This window comes from Taeniopygia guttata, chromosome 3 (assembly GCF_048771995.1).
Source record: "Taeniopygia guttata chromosome 3, bTaeGut7.mat, whole genome shotgun sequence".
Classification (NCBI taxonomy): domain Eukaryota; kingdom Metazoa; phylum Chordata; class Aves; order Passeriformes; family Estrildidae; genus Taeniopygia; species Taeniopygia guttata.
In genome coordinates this window covers 60,928,385-60,947,906 of record NC_133027.1, presented here as the reverse complement: position 1 = coordinate 60,947,906, position 19,522 = coordinate 60,928,385, and the positions used below count along the sequence as shown (strand labels likewise).

The 19,522-nt window shown below is 36.7% G+C and overlaps 2 long non-coding RNA genes across 2 annotated transcripts in view; one reads left to right on the top strand and one right to left on the bottom strand.

Annotated features, from left to right (window-relative positions):
• The window catches only part of LOC140683719 (uncharacterized), a 62,449-nt gene extending 44,164 nt beyond the window's left edge, over positions 1-18,285 (top strand). Inside the window, exon 2 of the long non-coding RNA XR_012055073.1 lies at positions 14,090-18,285. This is a non-coding gene — a long non-coding RNA (uncharacterized lncRNA). The remainder of the gene's footprint in view (positions 1-14,089) is intronic.
• Positions 4,619-18,167, bottom strand: LOC140683718 (uncharacterized). Its single transcript, XR_012055072.1, has 3 exons — positions 18,061-18,167; positions 11,204-11,300; positions 4,619-5,365 (listed from the first exon to the last, which is right to left on the bottom strand). It is a non-coding gene; the product is annotated as an uncharacterized lncRNA (long non-coding RNA).
• Positions 18,286-19,522: the final 1,237 nt, after the last annotated feature.

Here is a 19,522-nt window from a genome sequence, read left to right as displayed (position 1 = left end):
CTTCCCAATTTTCTTTAATATTAGCTTTGGGTATAAAAGGAAGTGTAAGTCTTGCTCTTTGATGGTACTTGGACTTTCTGAGTCTCCTCTTCTAGTAATGTTAAGTTTAGTCTTAAATTTACTTAAAAGTCAAGAGTCTCCCTGGCTGTCAAAAACCCCATAATCATTTAAAAAAATCTACACATAACCTCTCTACAGTAAATTTAGGACTTGGCAATTCCACTCCCCCCTCCCCTCACCCTCTTGCATTCCAGAGTATCCCAAGTATTCTGTTTTTTACTTATTCACTACATCCTTCATTATCTTTCAGTTCCTTTATCACATGTTATCCTCCTTTTTTTCCCATGACACCTTACCCAATTACACTGTTCCCTGCTTCTTCTCTTCTAGCCTGCTTTTCTGCTCTATTTCCCCAGTTTCTCCCAGTACCATATTTAAGGAATGCAGAAATAAAGAGTGGATCTTTTTTCACTAGGGGCAACTTAATATTTACCTGCAGAGACTTCAGAGAGGTAGTGACCATATTTGTTGAACATATTCTAGCGACAGCTTTATTCAGAGCAGTGGGAGAAAATGCCATATTGATAAAGGGGAAAAAAACTTACAGATTACTTCAGGAAGTGAGTTTTAAGGGAAAAAGAGACAGTTGTCACAGTTCTGGTAATCCTGTAGGCACTGGGGATTCCCTTCGTAATATCCTCCTCTGAAAAATGTCCTTTCTCTCCTGCTCTCAGTTTCTTCAGGCAGTGAGGTAGAATGGGAAAAGAAATGGTCTGTGAGGAGGGAAAAGCATGTGTGAACCACAGAGGGAGGTGCAAGCTGCAGATTTTGCTTAAGGAGGAAATATTTCTCTAGTGCTTGATTCTAATTGTATTTTTCTTTTTCAAAGCAGTTATCCTGACATTATGCTTCACAAATTACAATAAATACTGAATTATTATCCACATAAGGAAAATGTTCAAAATTACTAAAAACTGGTTCTACTTTTAGAATGTTGCTTTTCTTAACAGTTTTTATCTTTCTCCTCTCTGCTATGTCATGCTGTAGTGAATGTTGGCACAAGGACTAGAAGAAACAAGCTGGAAAATCAGAAGTATGCGGAGTTGCAAATGGGACTATGGGGCTACAATGCAGTGGATCTAGACTTACCAAAATTATTTTGTCTAATTCTACACCGGCCTCAACATATTAATGAATGTTCAGTTTAATTCTCACGTACTGGGGGTCGTTCACTTCTCACAGAAACCTATGAGCACTTTGTTACATATTTCATGGGGTAGATCATTGTTATTTACATAGATATTTCCAGACTTTTGCAGTTCAGTGTGAGTCTGAAACTCATGCAAGTGATGGATGGACTAAACAACTACCTGAGAGTTTCCATTGTATTATTTAAACCTACTGCAGTAAACGAATTATGAGGTTTCAGCCCTAAATTTGATGGTATGTAAACTCCACACTTATAAGTTGTAGGACACACAGTATGACATTGAACTTCAATTGGTCATTGTAAGATTTAAAGACATATGCAGTGGAGAATGAAACCTACATGGAGTGTGTTTGTCTAGGTATCAGCAAACATAAGTCTTCAATGGTAATGTCTTTTCAATGGCAAAAAAGATTCAAGTCCGTCAATCCAATTCTTAATTATGATATAGGATTTTAGTCTGGAATTGCCTCATGATGGTGCCACACGGAGGAAAGTTATCAATATGAGAGGTTATTAGATCATCTCTGATATAAATAACATTGTAGTTACAGAAGTTCCTGGTTTATATCAGGAAATTAGAATATGAGGTAGCATTATTAATAGCTTTATTGAGTGGAAAGAGGTTAAAGTACTGCAGAAATATTTTGTCAAAATTCCAAACAGGATTTTAAAAACAATTGTTTAAAACTGCATGGAAAACCCTTTAGATGTAGATAGAGGGAATGCAAGATTTCCTCTGTCTATTTAGTTCTGAAGACTTCATGGACCACATGGGCACAATGGACTAAACACAGAAGCTGCAGAAGTTTGTTCTAATTTTGACTTCTATGTTGACATACATATGTGCACATACTTATACAATAAAACTGAATAACCAGGAAACAGAGATAAAAGGGTGTAGAGAAAAGGGTATTACTTATTTCTCTTCAATATTATTTGTGGAAAACTAACAAATAATCTCTTACAGAAAAGGTGGGTTTTAGGCAGAAGTAATTTTCATTTACTAATTCTGTCTCCATAATGGGGCACATTCATCGTAACTGTATTGTTATCAACTGAAATCATTCAAGGTTATTTTTGCCTAATCTGAAAAAAGGAACCTTTGAGGGATTTGGTGACATTTTGTTGCAACCTGGAGGCTTTCCTTAGGTCAAATATTTCGTGTTCCATCATTCCTCTCTATGGTACATTGCTCTGCTTTGCAGTGAGAAGATGAAGAGGTAGAGAATTCCTAAAGCAGAGTTTTCATTCAACAATGTAATATTTTAAATGGCATGTTTACTCTATCTGTAAACCATATAACTATCTGAAAGTGAGCAATACCAACCTTAAAGTGAAATGCAGAGCACTGATATGGATAAAGCCTATAATATGGGATGAAAACTTCGGGTGCCCACTTGGAAATGCTGTGGGATCATTCATGGCTCTAAGAAAGTGGACTTGGTTTTGCATCTCATCCAGCACAAAAGGTATCACTATTATTGTTGAAGGCAGCTGAAGAACTTGGATTTTTGCTCACCATGACATTAAAAAAACTCACAAGTTTGTGCCATAGGAGTGATTCTGCTTGAACACTGAGCAGATGTGATCCTATATATCTTGCCAAGTCTGGCAAAAACATGGTTCAAACTGGCTTTGTAAGCTTCAGAGAGGTGCAGGATTTGTTCATCCTCACACATGTAGTGCATGATAAAGAAGGAAAGATAGCACATTTAACAAATGCTGGGAGTACAAGTGCTTCGAAATGGGGAGAGAATGGCTCTGCAATTGAAAAGGGAAATTCTGTCTGAAACAAAAGAAATGTTTAATCCACTATTCTCTTCCAAAAGGCATTATGTGATCTTGTAAATGAGAGATGAAAACACAGAGAACCTGATAAAGACTGCATAGAACACAACACATAGAAAAACATGCAAAATCTAAGATAGAACTTTTATCTTAAAAATTCTTATTAGACTGACAAGACAGAAACTGTGAAATACACAGTTGGTGCCTTGTGTAAAAATGTCAAGAACCAAAATGGCACATTGCCTCAGATTTGCTGTAAGAGTAACTCAAACCTAGCAAAGTCTTGGCATGGCTGTCACAAAGCAGGTACTTCTGTGTTCATAAATACAATGGAAGCAAAAAAATAAATTTCAGTAGAAACTGCCAGGATTTCTTTTCTTTATGACTTCTGTTTTGACTTTGAATTATTTCTTTTGAGTAATTATCCTTATCTTAAGAAGAAAAGCTTTAGACTTGGTGGCCAAAAAAGGCTTTATTTCCTTATAAAATGATAAAGTTGGGAGACATTTTTTAAATGACTCACAAAGTTTTCTGATCATCCCTGTAAATATTCCAAGGTGGTGAATAATCTTAATGCATCTACTTTGACTTCAGTCGTCTGTCAGGGACTTTTGTGGTGCTCTTGCTCCAATGAGATTACTGAATTTGCAGATTTTGACTCAGATTCTCTAAAGAATTAGAAAAATGCTACATATACTGTTTCATAGCTGTACACATAAGGTGCAACCCACTTACAGGTCCATAAAACAGAGGGTTTACTTAACTCCTTTGCTTCAGCAACTTAACTTGCAGCATCCTGCAATAGCACATTTTATAGTTCTCCATATTAAAATATGACAAATCTCAATGTATACCCTGAGACATTAGAACTTCCTTTTCTTGACAATGCTGGAGTTCAGGCAGCAGTGTTCAGTTGGTATCCCAGTATCCAGTTACAAGACCATATAAAACACTGAAAGCAAAAGTAGAGTAAAATCTATTTCTAGAATGGTAAGTTTTTTTTTTTTTTTTAACCTAACAAACAATTAAACACTCCTTAGTGTAGTAGAATTACACCCCTGCATTTTTGCCAGGATCCCTGCACTACATGTTGCCAAAAATGCCGGGAAGTTAGCCTAATTTTCAAATATGGGCATTTTAATAGGATATTCAAATTGTACATTTGGGTACTTACATGGACACTTGGATGTATAAATGCTCACTCTGTGGATCTAAGTGCTGATTTGAGCATTTGTGTCTGAGATTTAGACATTCCATTAAAACATTCATATTTGATATTAGACCCATAGTGTGTGTGTGTGTGTATTATTAATGTTTAAATCGAGAAAGGGCATATGCGCCAACTATGCACATTAGGTAATACTGGGTAGCTGAATGTATTTCTACTGATAAACACATATTGAATATAATAAAACAGCACCACTGACATCCCAGTAAATGTAAAGACAATCCCTCGAACATACCTTGATAGAATATGAAATACCTGCACTGCAAAATTAAAAAAACAAAAAAAAGAAAAATCAAGATATGCTTTTAATTATAAACATAAGGAATATAAAAACATTATGAATATAAATATGGAAATAAACACTGGAACTCTCTTCTGTGCATGATTCTACTGGAATGTGGAGAAAGGTCATTTATTGTAATAAAGATGTTCAGTTTTAGGAATTTCCCTAAACAGCCATTGCCCAGTGTATTGTATATCAAGCATTCTGTACATATCAGACACATGGCCTCATTTGGTCAGGAATTCATGTCTCTACCAAGCTTTTTATGCCTCCCCCTCTTGCTCACTGAACAATCTTCTTTTATGTTTCTGTGGGCCTTTCCAAGCATTCTTCCATGTACTCTAGCTTAAACATAATCTTCTGTGTTAGTAGCACTTCAGGTATTAAAAACACATGATTAGGCAGAAAAAAATGCAACCAACTCAGCTTCCCATCAAACTGCTTAAACTCTTCAGAGCACTATGAAAATTTTTGCGCTTGGCTTTTACTTCCAAAGTTATGAAGTGGTTGATGTTAAATTTCAATTCATAGTGAAAATACCAAATTGCTGCAACAAATTTGAATCAGCTTTGTGAAAAAAAGAAATTACAAAGGAAACACCCTAATTTGCAGAAGGACTGGTGTCAAGGAAGCAGGCACCTGAAAGCTCTAGCACAGACATCCAGTACCTGTATTTCTAAGGAAGCATGGTCATCCTTGAACCAGGTTTCTCAGGGACTCTCCACAGCAGCCCTGCCTGGGGATAATGAAAACCAGTAGCTCCTCCTTAGCTGCAGGGTCACAAGGGTGAAGCTCAGAGGAGCAGTAACTTGCTTTATAGAAGGTGCAGGTATCCTCCAAATGGTTTTGTTTTTATCTGGAACAGAAAAGGAAAGGTAGAGCTGTACCAGGTTTTTCCTGAGGATCTTTGTTGCAGGTATAGTCTCCATGCCCAATGGTTTCCTTGGCTCTGGTTTTTGCAGAGCCAGAGCAGGATCTAAAATATGTGCAAGTATGAAATAGCAGAAAGCAGGTATGAAAACAAGGTGGAGAATGAAAGGATGAGGAAGTGTGTAGGAAAACCCATGGGTCTTGGTGTTATTGGAAAAATGGCAGTATGAAGCAGACAGGAAGCAAGCATACATGATAAGTAAACTGACAAGTTTTCCACCATAAAAAGATCTTAATAGAGGCAAACTCTGCTCAAATTACAACAGATTGAAATAGTTTTAACAGCTATAACAGTTTTAACATTTAAGTTACAATTATCTTAAACAACCATATAGGTATAAATTGCATTAAAACTCAGATGTTGAGTCAAGGAACTTCAACTCTTGGTGATCTTTCCAGTATTCAGTTTATGGTAGCTGGGAATAAACAATTACTTTAATTATTTTCAGGTATACTAGTCGTTGCCTAAAGTACAGTGCAATTAATTTCAGGCAACATTTTTTTTTTTTTTAAGTTTGAAGTTAGCTTTTCTGTTCTGCATAGCTTGCAGGATATTTTAATACATTAGTTGACATAATAAAAATATATTACAAAGCTGTACTCAATGCTGATGCAAACAAATAGAAGTTTTGAGGTTTTTTTGCTTATAAAAGACGTGACAAGTTAAGGCCACTTTTGTTCCTGTACTTGAAGATAACAAACATTTATTTTGTCAGTGTAGAAATTGTTATGACTTCTGCATAAAGGCATAATGGAACTCAATCATAAATAGTATTCTTGATTAATAAAACTTTCTAATTTACTTGAGAAATGTTGACTTAACAAGTAACAGCTGCTGCTGAAGAAATACATTATAGCAGTAAAAATATATTACCTTTAAATTTAATATTATTAATTTCAAGCTAATAATCTACATTTCAGTTCAGACAAGTCCACAGAAAGTAAATTCTTTTAAAGTATAAATTGTGGATCACACAGTTTATATGATTTTAAAATAAATGCCTGAGTTTAAGGAAGGATTTAAACAACTACATGAGTATGAGAGTAGCTCTTTAGTTATAGAAGTCTGGCAGGATATAAGAGAAGATTTAATAAACAAATTAATTTTGCTTATAATCATGCTATATCAAAAGCATTTGTACTTCTACTCATTTGCATTTTTCAGACTTTTTCAGTTTACTGGTGCAACCAACATTTTAATACGTCTGCCAAAGGTTATCCATTGTACTTAATCTCAGCAAGGCAAAATTTAACATTTGGCTCCAAGTGCTATCGTAATTCAGCTATTTACAAATACTCAGGACATACATTTGAGATGGAAGAGACTTATATCTTCCTCACTGCAGGTACTGTCTTAAAGTTTTCTGCTTTGAATGTCTTGTGAAATAATCAATGGATTAAAAAGACAGTAATGATTTGCTTTAAAACTTCTGGATAAAATCATACGGAGGGAGGTAAACCAGCCATTTTTCATTCCTGAATCAATAAATTATTTTATTTAAGGGTGAAAAGAAAACATCCTTTCCTTTTCTTGCTTTGCACCAAAATATACATCTAATTCTTAGCCTATGAATCCATAGGTTTTAGAAATTTGAGAAATATTTAAGTGAACCTTTCTGACACAGTATTTTTAAAATTATTTTTGATAGAAACTATTAACTAAACATAATCCTCATTTGTCTGTGGCTCAGACCCAGAAAAAGGATTAATTCCTTTCCCCAAAATATAAATAAATTACCCTGTTCTATTTGTGTCTTACAGGTTGGGAATTGCCAATGTCTTCTCTAAATGTGATAAACTGCCTAATAATAGAATTCAGTTAAATACAGTTAATTCTTCCTGTGCCTTTCTTTCATGATCTACACTGTTCCCTGTTTCCTGACTGCTGAAGATGGGCTGTTGTTGCTACAAACCTTGAATTCTTTAAAATAAGATTACTGCAATGCTGAATACAAGTGGTGTAAAAGGAAATACAATGTGATAAAATTTCAATCTCAAAACATTCAACACATTAGATATTTTTCCAACCAATCCAAGTTTTTTGAGGATTTTTTGTTGTTATTTTGGTCTTCTTGGCATTTGAAGATAGGAAAGATTATTTGTCCCATCTATTAAATGCCTGAGTTCTGTATTTGTCTCTGAAAGAAATAAATAGACTGTAAACAGGAAAAAGTGTCTGTGGACCTTAATCATCTATTTTTCACTCATCTGCATTACATTTTGCAACTGCAACTGTACCACAATTAGCAAACAATCTACTCTGATTATGCAAGAAATTTTATAGGATATTAGATATAGTTAGAGGAGGAGAAACATTCATTGAATTTCTAGACAGCTTATAAAAACTTGGAAAATCCTTTAACATGTCAAAGGTGTCCAGCTTAATGCCCCGTGAACCACCAAAGTTGCATAAGCAATAAAGTTGTTGCATATTAGTCTCAGTCAAGTGCTATACATGAAAGACACTCTTTTTCCACCTGAGATTTCGTCAATTAAATACTACTCTATAATGAAAAATTAATATTTTTATTGCAAACTGGTCTATTTGTAAAGCATGTTGTTAGAAAAGCATTAACTTCAGTGTACATCATATTCAGACACCATCAATCAGCCACTTAATTATTAGACATGTTTCAATTTGCCTTTCAGGTTTTGTTTTTTTCTTTTCCTTTCTTTTGTGTCGTAAAATTGGCAGAGGACTTTGTTTATTCCCAGTTTAGCAACAGATTTGGATTTCAGAAGTTAATTTCTCACTTCATTTTATCTTTCACAAGGTATTGGTTTCTCCTTGGGAGGATGAGAGCCACAGCTTCTGATGGAAATATTTGCTGCATGGTTGTATGTCTATTCCTCTGCAGTTTGTTGTTGTTACCATATAAAAAAAAAAGTGGTTATTGTGGAAATTGCCTTTTTTATTTTTCCCAGGCACATTCCATATATTCCCTTCGGTGGAATTTTAAATTGTGGTCACATTTTGGCAAGATAAGGTTACTTGCTTGCTACTGGAAACAACTTTATTCTCCCAACTAATTTCATTATTGCATGAGTTATTTAATAGAAGCTATATCTTCTGATGGTTTACAATAAAAATTCTACTATATTGACATTTTATGGTTTGCAAATGCTCTACCTTATTGCTCAATGTTCTTTGAAGATACCATATTTGTACGGAATATACCATAAACTCTTGCGCAGATACAGGTGATTGTTACCTTCAGATCTTTTCAGCCTGAGATTGAGGTTATGACAGAACCATTTCTATGTTCAGGGAACTTTGATCATTCCTTCACCTATCTCAAAGAGTATTTTTTTCCTATGCTTTTATCTGTGCTTGAAAGTTTTGAAGCTCTTGTATTGGTGAAGTATGTGATCTTTTCACACTTTCAGGGGGAGCTGCTGTGTGTTTTATGGCCGCCAGAATGGTATCAGTGGTCTTTTACTAGTGTAAGATGTGTTTCTAGGTTGTGAGGTTTTCTTGCAAAAGCTAAACAGGCAGACAGGCAAACCTCAGTCAGATGCAGAAGGATATTAAGACCACTTCCAAAATGGCAATTTGGGCTGCTGTGTCAAGTCTTTACAATGCTGGCAGGCTATGCAAGGCAGGGGAAGATGATACTTTAAATATAACTAATGGGTTTTTTCCTAAGGTATAGTCCAAAATATTTTACACCTTTTGACTTTGAGCAGATTTGACAGTATTACTACATTTACCAAAAATGCTGCACTCTTCCCTACACCTCTGCTATATTTCACATTGCACTTGTTCCACATATTATAGCTCCTCTTCCCCCTGCCATAATTACAAGCAGAAGGAAAATGCATTTGTCTCCATGGATTTAAAACAACACTGGCTGTCTTGGTAAACACAGGGAAAAAAATTAAACTAAAAAAGAGAGCGTAGCATATGCTGAGTGAAAATGCATAAAATCAAAGCCGACATTCACGTAGCTCTGGCTGATTCAAAGGTCCCAGGGAATGACCTGGGAATCATCTTGGGTAAGATCAGATCTGGAGGCAGAGTCAGGGCCCCGTTATTCTGCTTTCCAAGGCTACCTCTATTGTTGACATTACTGATGACATCACACTTGGTTGTGTCATAATAGACTCATAAACAATAATGAACTGCTGGGCAGCAGACCAGAAAATATGAGGAAAAACTGGGAAAAATGGAAGGGGGTAAAAGACAGTTCAAGGAATAAGGAGAAAACACATAGCAGAAAGCAAAGATGTAAGTAAAAGTCAGAGGTATTTAGCTGAGAGATGGGACATCAACTGAATGGGACTGTGGATAGGTAGGCTGTTAGGTGACTTCACAGTCTATGCCCATTTTAAACATGCCATTTATCAATGAGATAGACCTAGCTAGCAAGGAGTTTGGAGAAAAGAAAAAACATGACTGAGGAACTTCAGGAGATGCCTTGAGATACTCTACCAGTGGGTAAGACCTCTTAGTTTTCTATCTTGTTTGAACAACATACAGCACTTAAGAAGTGATTTGGATGACTGCACAGCATGACTAAGTTATATCAGGAAATAGGAGTAAAAATTATACCTCATTGTGTATAAATGATAAAGGAGGCAAAATCTGATTGTTGAAGGGAAAGTTCTAAAAGTTAATTTGCAGGAGGCAGTAGCTTTAAAATCTGGCAGAACTATTTGTGGAAGCCAGTGGTATATTTTAAATTGTTGAAGGTACTTGTACAGCTACCTGTTTTATTGCTTCTTTGAAGATATTTTCTTTACAGTCTATATTTCTATTTCATACTCTTTGCTAGACAGGGCTTGAAAAGAATTGTGAGTACTTCTTGGGAAAAAAAATAAAAGGGTAAAAAGCTTATGGGTTTAAAGCTTGGGACTGGGGGAAAATGCTTTTCAGAAGAGGTGTTCCTGATTCTGATATGAATTGCACTACAGATATATGGCAAATTTGTTTATGTCAGTTCAAGACCTATAAAGCAGAATTCCTTCCATAATGCAGAAAAAGAAATAGTTTTGTTCCCAGAAAAGAGGTAGTATGATAGAAGAAATGATATTGCTCAGGGAAGGCTTATTACTGAAAATAACACAATGATGATAGTAGGAAAAATTAATGACAGAAAGTAAAAAGACAGCTTAGAGATTTAACATAGAGTTTTACTTTATTGTTTTAAGTAAAGAATGGACAGAAGGGCATTTTATTTTTTTACCAAGATCTATAATTTCCTCAATATCTAAGTCAAATATATCTAATTTTGTGGTATTTTCAGCTGTCCAAATAAAGCACTGGAAATTAAAACAAGCAAAGTTATCAAATGTTTTCATAATCAAGATCATAATCAACCTATCCACAGTCCCAATATTAAGGAAAATCTTAATTTTCTGGATGTGGGTCCTATCTTATTTTTTTACACTTGTTAGGCCTAACATGCTTCAATGTAATGAAATAACACACTCACTAAAAAATGGTGCAGTTAGACTCTGTATTTTATTTTTTTAAGTCTGTCTTTATTCTGTATGAGCTGAGGCTCTCTCAGCACAGTTGATCATGGTCTTAAAATGCCATCTTTCCTGACCTCTTGAACCTCTCATGGTTCTCCTTCCTCTCTAAGGTCTGCCTCCCAAAGAAATGTGAAAAGCGATTCTTTTTCATCCCTTGATTGGTTCCTCCCTCTCTGTTACAGAAAACGAAGCTGACTCCTTTGTCTGTGCTCTTTTCATGTTCTTGCGCTGATGCTGCCTTAAATTCAGGTAGCAAGTCTTTTGGGTCAGAGTCCATTTTTTTTACCTGCTCATGGGTAGGGCCGCACCAGTCGGGTCCTTCTCTGGGTTTCCTCGGAACATTGGTAATGCAGTAAATTGACATCATAAGTCTCAGGTCTTTTCTAGTCCAAAGAGAAGGGAAATCAATATAAATTAGTAAATAGTCAGCTGAAAATAAGAGAACCCTCCTTAGTAACAAGGAAGTGACAAAAGATATATTGACTGTGTAACTATGAGTACCACCAGGTCCACACACTGCTTTTGGAATATATTGTAGAATATAACTCTTTATTGACTTCATTTTTGTATGTATCTTACCAGGCTCTAATTGCTTTCCACTTGCTACTCAAATAAATTTTTATGATTATGTGCTTTATAGAAATCCTTCTAAGAATCCTGTTGATTTTTAGTTGAAATAATTTCATCTCTACTGACAAGTAAAAAACACAGATATCCCAGTTTTACCAATACTGTACCTTCCCTACTTATTTTTTTAAACTTTTTTTTTTCCCTACCCTAAGACTTAAACAAAGCTGTATCTGAGGAGGTATGTTTACAGGGTGAGGCATTGTGCTTTGCAGATTTTGCTCTACAGGACATTTTCTGGATCGATGGCTTGCTCAAGGGAGTTTGTGTGCATATTTACAATGTCTTGACCTGTCTGCTGCAGCAACCTAGATGCTGAACATGCCCTACAAATGAAAAAAATACAAGCCTCAAGAGCAAATGAAGGTGTGCTGTGGTAGTAGTGCCCCGATGTTGGAAACCTGCTACCAAATCAGTTGTGCAATTGAATGTGCTACCTTTTCTCTGACAAAGTATCATCGTAGCAGTAGACTAGTGCAATCCTTGAGTGACAGAAAAAAATATGAGCCAAGATGATTAATTAAGTAGTCAATAGCGAACTCATCCCAAATGTTTGCAACAACCAATATGATTGAGTGTGTAGAAATAGCATTGCATTTAAACCCCAGATACTTATCAATACTGGTAGAAAGCACTCCAAAAAAATTGGATGTTGTTTGTAGTGGATCATTTCAGCAGTGATTCATCAAATGCTATCACGTATATCTGACAGAACTCAAAATTGGCAAGTGTTCTAATGGAACATAATAACAATGATGAGTTGTACATTAGTAGCACTTACTAAAAAGAATTCTAGGATTGACAAATTGGAGAGGCAATGTTGGCAGACTTAAAATGAAGCATTTGTACAGTATATACAGTACTCAGAGATGTGGAATAGATTCCAATATGAAATGCAGAGATATTTCTTAACATCTTTCTCAAACTTCATGCCAAGATGGTGCCTAATTTTTATCCTGTCACTCACAAACTCCTTTGCATCTGTTGTTTCAACATGTGAACAGTGACCCGGTTCAAGCTGCTGCTAAAATTTGAGTACTAATTAATAAGAGGGAAGCTGGCTGATGGATAATTAAGATCAGAGAAGGAAATTCTGGACAATGTATTTTCGAAACTGTACTTGGAAGAAAGATGTAGAGCGGTTTAAGAAAAATGAAACCATTTTGAAAAGAGAAGTATTTTCAAAGAGTATTACACATTTTAATTGCTATAGAAAGCTCCAACTTTTCACCTTCCTAGGAAACTTCATCATAACCATACCAGCTGCTGGGATGGCCTTGTACTTGACTCAGTTGTATTACTTCTCCCAAGAGCGCATAATAAAAAAGCCAGTTTTACAGGGCTCTGGCTCATCAGTGTTACGCAGAGTTGCAAGCCTCTAACAGGTGTAACTGCTAATTTCTTTTTTACCTTCTCTTAATCTTATTTCTCTGTGGCTGAATACAATAGAGCAGTAATCTAGATTAGAGCTTTCCACAAAAAAACACAGTCTCTATCATATCTAGCTCTACAGAAAATATTTTTCAATTTTTTGTGTCTGGAGATTCTTTTGATCAGTATTATCTGACTTTTGTTTTTAGCTGTTGGAGGTGACCAAGTTAAGTGGGAATTTTTTAGCTATACATACACACAAATTAGTTTACACTCATCCCCATTTTGGCTGACATTTAAAATCACGTAATATAATGCTTTTGTTCAAAGACATTCACCAGAGCTAAACTACTAGCCAGAAATCTCTCAGAAATAACCCCAAGTATTTTTTGACTAATAACCACTGGTTTAAACTGCTACACAAATGAAACACATGAAAGCACAATTATCAGAAGGCATGAGGAGGGCTCAGGGATTATGAGCATATCATCCCTATTTGCTTGACCACATGATACCAGGATGGGCACAGTGCTTTAAAACAGGATTTGCTGACAGACCTGTGTACTGGAACAACTGCTTATTAAACCATCGCTGGTGCTTCTTTCATAAGTTTCAGGTCTTAAAGAAGGAAAACAGGATCTGAGCACCTCCATCATAAATCCTCAGTAAGTCAAATTAAATGCCGGAAATCCATTTATCGTGTAGGCCTTGATCAGTATCACACACAAATGTCCACACACACGGTTATACATATACTATAAAAGCGCATTTCAGGAATGAAAGAAACAAAGATGCTATCAGAAATAAAGATGTAGTATACCTGAACTAAATGACTGGCTCTGTACTTTCATTTTCTTCACTTTCTTGCTTTTAAGTCTTAGCACTCCATTTTTAAATTTCACTTTCAACAATGATGCCTTGATGGTCATTAAATATTGAATCCCTTCTGAAAGGAGGGTGGTTTCTCCTTCTGCAAGGGATGGGATCTGTCAGCTAATTTTGCAGTCACATCAATGTGATCTTCCTCAGGCTTTCCTGCAATCTTCCATCACAGAAAAATGTAATTTTGCATCTGAGCACCTTGTTCCCAAAAGGCAAGTGAAAAAAAGGGTTTTTAAATTCTGTTTATCTGAGCAAGATACAAATGTTATTTCACTTCGTGTTTATTTTTTAGGTGCATTTGTGTTGCCTGGTGCTTGCTGTCAGGTTGAGGCAGCTGGGTGATATTTTGGCCATGTATGCCCAACTCAGCAGAAGCGAGGAGCAAGAATCATCTGCCTTATCTGAGAGATGAAAGACCTCACCTATTATCTGAGAGGCAGACACTCTGGTTTGCAGAAGGGCATGGATTTCCTCTCTGGTGACAGGCAGAGGCTCCTGGGTCACAGCTGTCTCCACAACTTGCCATGGCCAAGCTGCAGAGACCTGGCACACTGCAGCACACTGCTGGGCTCAGCAAGTGGCAAGGCAACCTCGAGTCAGGCTGGGAGAGGAGCAGACCCGGAGCGTGCTGCAGCCCTGCATCCTGCTGCTTCACACAGCCAGCAGAAAGGCAGCAGGAGAAGGGTTCCTGCTGAGCTCTTCCTGCACCCTGCGAGAAGCAGCCCTGGAGGAGAGGCAGAATGATTGCCCTGTGAGGTTTCACCACGCTGCTTCATCTCAAGCGGCTCTGAGCAACATTGTCATGTATGTATAAAAGCAAATCCCTCCTTCCATGGTTTGAGTAGACTGTAAACAGCACTTTCCCAGGGCCAGGAGGATTTCCATTTTATTCTCCTTTCCTTGAGCACCAAAGTGAGAGACTAAAGCACATAATTCATTTTATTTATGCTTCTGTAACTCTTTACAGTCAATAGAATATTAAAACAGTGAGCATTGATTCCTGAGGCTTTTGGGTGGCTAGGCAAAAGAGATGGAATTGCAAATAGCACCATTTCTGAATAAGGTTTTTTTTCCCTGTAATAATTATAAATTTAAAATTCATTTGTTTACATAATCCTTGTAAAAATTAATTTTGAAACAAATATCACAAATATTGACTGATAAGTTCAATGAGGTAAAATAGCTTAATTTGGTCCAAACTTCAAAATTATATTTTTATTTTGCAATTCAGTTTGGGAACAAGAACTATCAATACCTTTTGGGTCAAAATTAGTTTTTTTTTTTTCAAAATAACCTAAAAATAAAGATAATATTGTTTGAGAACTCATTTAATTTTTCTCAAATATTTTGATTTCTAGGTGGCATAAATGCTACAATTCTTAGTCCTAACTTCTTTATGCTTTTGATTGAAAGATGCTGGTGATACAAAGTAGAATACCTGCAAAGGCAATGAAAAAAAAAAATTATCTTTGCAACAGTTTTTTTCTAGCAGCCTACAGCAGGGTGGGCTGGAGGACAAATCTTAAACCAAAACTGAGATATTGGAAAATATACACTTGCATTCATTTCAAATAACCATAATTACTTAAGTTTATAATGACACACAATCAAAATATGATTTAGGAGAGGTGCCTTTGCCCCTGTAAAAGCCTTTTCTTGCTGAAAAACATAATAATAACCACATTTAATGACAATCAAGATGCAGCTGGATGATTTGATGTGCTCTTTGATAACTATTTCAAGGTGTCAGGACATGTGAATATCATCTTTTCCATGAGAATTTATTCTGCCTTAATGTCGCTGATGCAAAGGTGAAGATTTTAACCTATTGTGCTGGGTTAAGAACAAAAGGAATGTGTTTGTGTCTAACATCTGCTGGAAATGAAAGGCCTGTGGACTGCTGACAAGGCCTGTTGACAGAGCATGGCGAGAGGCAAGTTAGAAAGGAAGGACTGCAGATGTCTTTCCCCTTAATGTTAGGATAATGGAAAGAGGAAGAGCTACACAATTGGTGCAGAGCTCGGCCCCAATCCTTACCACTCCTCAGTGCAGATTTTGGGTTTTTCCCTAGGATTTGGTGGACTGTGGAAAATGACTCTGTTTAAAGCTGATCTGGACATCATTCCTAAGAGCCATCTGATAGTGTTTCATTAAACCATCCATCTAGAATACGTCATTGTCATTTGAATTTTTGTGGAAGTCAGAACATTCCTCAAGACTCAGAAGTTCAATATGAGCCACAAGAACCAGAGGGGACTTGGATGAGAGAGGTTGTGTGATCTTTTAATTCTCAAAAGTCCTGTTAATACCTGAAATCTGCTTGTTTTCTCACATTGTGGTTTATTATGATTTTCTTTCCTGCTCTCTACAGTTTGGACCATCTTCCTGAGTCTTATGTCCCCCATGGTAGTTTGGAGGTGGCAACTTTCTTGGAAATGGTTGGGAATCTTCCCTGTTCCCATGCTTAAGAGCTAACAGTGTTGTGCCCTCTTCATTAACTATGGGGTAGAAGCACTCAATTTTCCAGATTTGTCCTGATGAAAGGAACAGTTTCTCATTAGAAATTTCTGTATCACCAAGAGCTTGGGATTAGAACCCCTTTACTTGTTTTTTTTTTCATATGTGATTCTCTTAAACAAACAAATCTCAGCTTCATATCATATGGGCACAATCATGGATGGCATTAGCCAGACAAAATACATAAAACTGAAGCCACTTATTGCTTTCCAAAGCCTGGGCATTGAAGATGGATTCTTTTCTCTATGACTAGTGCAACCTGCCACAAACAAAAAGTGTAGGAATATTTGTCATATAACAGGGGATTCTTTGTTTACTGCAAGAAAAGGCTTAGCCGTTACAAATAAAGGAAAGGTCTGAAATTATCCTCAAGGCAGCATAATTCAGAGGCATAAAAAAAGCGAGAAATGGATTTCTGGGACTGTGCAAATCTCTTGAAAACTAACAGATAATTCCCAACTTATGCCCCTCTGCAGGGGGCATAAGCAGTGCTGCTGCAGATCGGTGTTTAAAAGGGCCTATACACTACACACTTTTAAACACTGCAGATCAGTGTTTAAAAGGGTTATTAAGCATTGTGTCATCCTCCTACCCAGTCAGTGTCCTTTGTACATGTAAGGGACTGGACCCACAGCTGAGGTCTAGTGCAGTGAAGATGTTAAGAAGGTGATCAGCAAGAGCAGCTCTTCCCTGACAGCATACATACAGCACTTCTCATTATAAACTGGCAGAGCCATGCATCTTTTCACTTTCTCTATTCTGCAACTGGCTATTCCCTGGAGACCTCGACCTGCCAGAGCACCTGCTGGCAGTACCTGGCTTTTCAAGACTTACATGCCCTTAAAAGTGTGTGTGTGCATGTTGTTGCCAGACTTTTAGGATAAAGTCTGTATTCTCTTACTGCTGTTTAGCCTTTCATACAGCTCCATACTATAATCACCAGAGAATAAAAGCAAACTACTTACTCAGCAGTAATAAAATACAGTAACTTCTGAATATTTTATGACAATGCTTTAGGTGTAGAACTTTATCAGAGTCTGTTACAAAATAATTGTGTTAAGGAAATGAAAAGAACAAGTGAAACATAGAAGGAGAATGGTACAAATTCAGTCTTCACTTATTGTCCTCCACTTTTAAATTTTCTTTTTCCACAGACCTCTGTAACCATTTAGAGATTATTAACGTCAGTATTCCATTAAAAGTTAATTTTTATAAGCCATAAATATATTTTAAAAGTAAGCCCTCTCTGTATAGCATGCATGAAATAAATTGCCACAGTGGCTTGTGCAAAGCAAAAAAAAGTAGAACTTGACACACTGTGCTGTAAAGTAGAGGACTAAGATTGGCTTTTCCTCTGAAGCTTAAAATGAATCAGTTCCCAGACTTTGGTGGCACATCCTCCATAAGTGTAATGTGACGACACAGCATTATTACAGTTTATCACAACTTATGCAATGTTTATGTCAAATTTTTGTCTGTTTCTTTGTGTATTTATGTTAACCTTCTGTGCATGGATCACTTGGACCATTAGAAGTTTTACAGGATGTTGTTGCCTAGCTGAATTTTACCACATGTTCCTCAAAATTATTTAGAAAACATGCAGTCAAAATATGTATGATTACGTTTAAGTAAATTAATGCAAACCAAACCAGAAAAATGCACAGTAAACTATAAATATGCATGGTTGAACTGTAAAGTTCTTCCTCTCTTTTTAACAAAAATTATTTTGTAAAAGGTTTCCTTTACCTTTCTGTTCTTCCAGAATTCTTTTTTGTTGTCTTCTCCTTTTGTGTTTCAGCTCTTCTGCTCCTCTCCTCAGATATCTTTCCAATTCTTGGATCTTCTGTGTTTCTCTGATTTAATGAAGATAAGAAAAAAATAAACCCTCAAACCTTAATTAGTTTGGCAAGATACTCACACTGAATGCTCTTTATCAGCATGATTGGATTAATAATAAAGTTCATTAGCAAAGTATTTGTGCTACAATTATTTTATTAGTTTTTACAGACAGTGTCATCATTAAGATTCAGAGCTAACAGTCAGATGAAAGCCACAGGACAGATAGAGAAGGTTTGTCAATTGTTATGTATGCAGAAACAAACTTCACATTGGCATGATCCTCTGTGTGCAGGTAGACATCCAGTGGTCTGTTTTAGAGCTGAAAATATTCAAAGCGTGTGGTAGATCCTAGGGTACTATCGGAGCCCAGATGGTGTGGGGTGAGCAGCTCCAATGCAGCCCAGTAGCTGAAGGGCTCCCCCTTTGCTACCTCCTCTCTTATGGAGGTAAAATACTTGCTTTCCTCTGTCACACTCATTTCTCTATGTGCAGAAAGGCAGAAAGAGTTTGGTTTAAGCTATTTTATGGAATATACAGTACATCCCCAAACATTTTCAAACTCAAACTGTTTGGCAATCTTAGAATTGTTTTGCACCTGTAAGAGCAGGTCATGTATGGTCCACTATCTTACCATCTAGACAATAATCATGTATTCAATTTTATACCGAGTAGGATCTGAAACAGCTGATGAGACCTGGATAAAGGGGTGCGACAGTCAAATGCTTTTACCTTTGAGTATATCCTACAAGTTGCCTGAATGGTACATAATTGAAGATGTTTTCACATTTAGATAAAATATTTATCCCATTAATGTGAGGTAACATACCAATATAGAAAATCTACTTTAGTTAGAACATACTTCATTGTCTAAATAATAAAGTTTGCCTCAGTCTGTTAAAACCTACTGACTATATCTGCCTGGTCAACACTGTAATATTACACTAATCTGCAAATACACAGTCAAAAAAAACCCCACAATTAAATATCTTCCTCCTTCTGCCAGTGGCAGGAACTGTGCTTGACTTGCAGTTGTTGCTGTTTGCTGCCCCTCAGCTGCACTGCCCAGCCCTATGTCACACCCTTGTCAGGGGCTGACTGCACAGAGTCCCTTGCTGTCCCAGTGCTGCTGGGCCCAGCACCTGTCACCCACCCGTGCCACCAGGGCCTCACTGCACACCACTGGGAGGAGATTTTGTGCAGGACAATGTCATAACTTTGAAGGGGGCTTCGATGGTACCTTTGATTTCCTTACGCACCCTTGGGGGTCCTTAAGGACAGGACTCTCAGAGAGTATGGCTGTGCTCTTGGGTAACTCCACGGTTACTTTGGCATGTGATAAAAGTCAATTTAATTCCTACTTCTTCAGGCT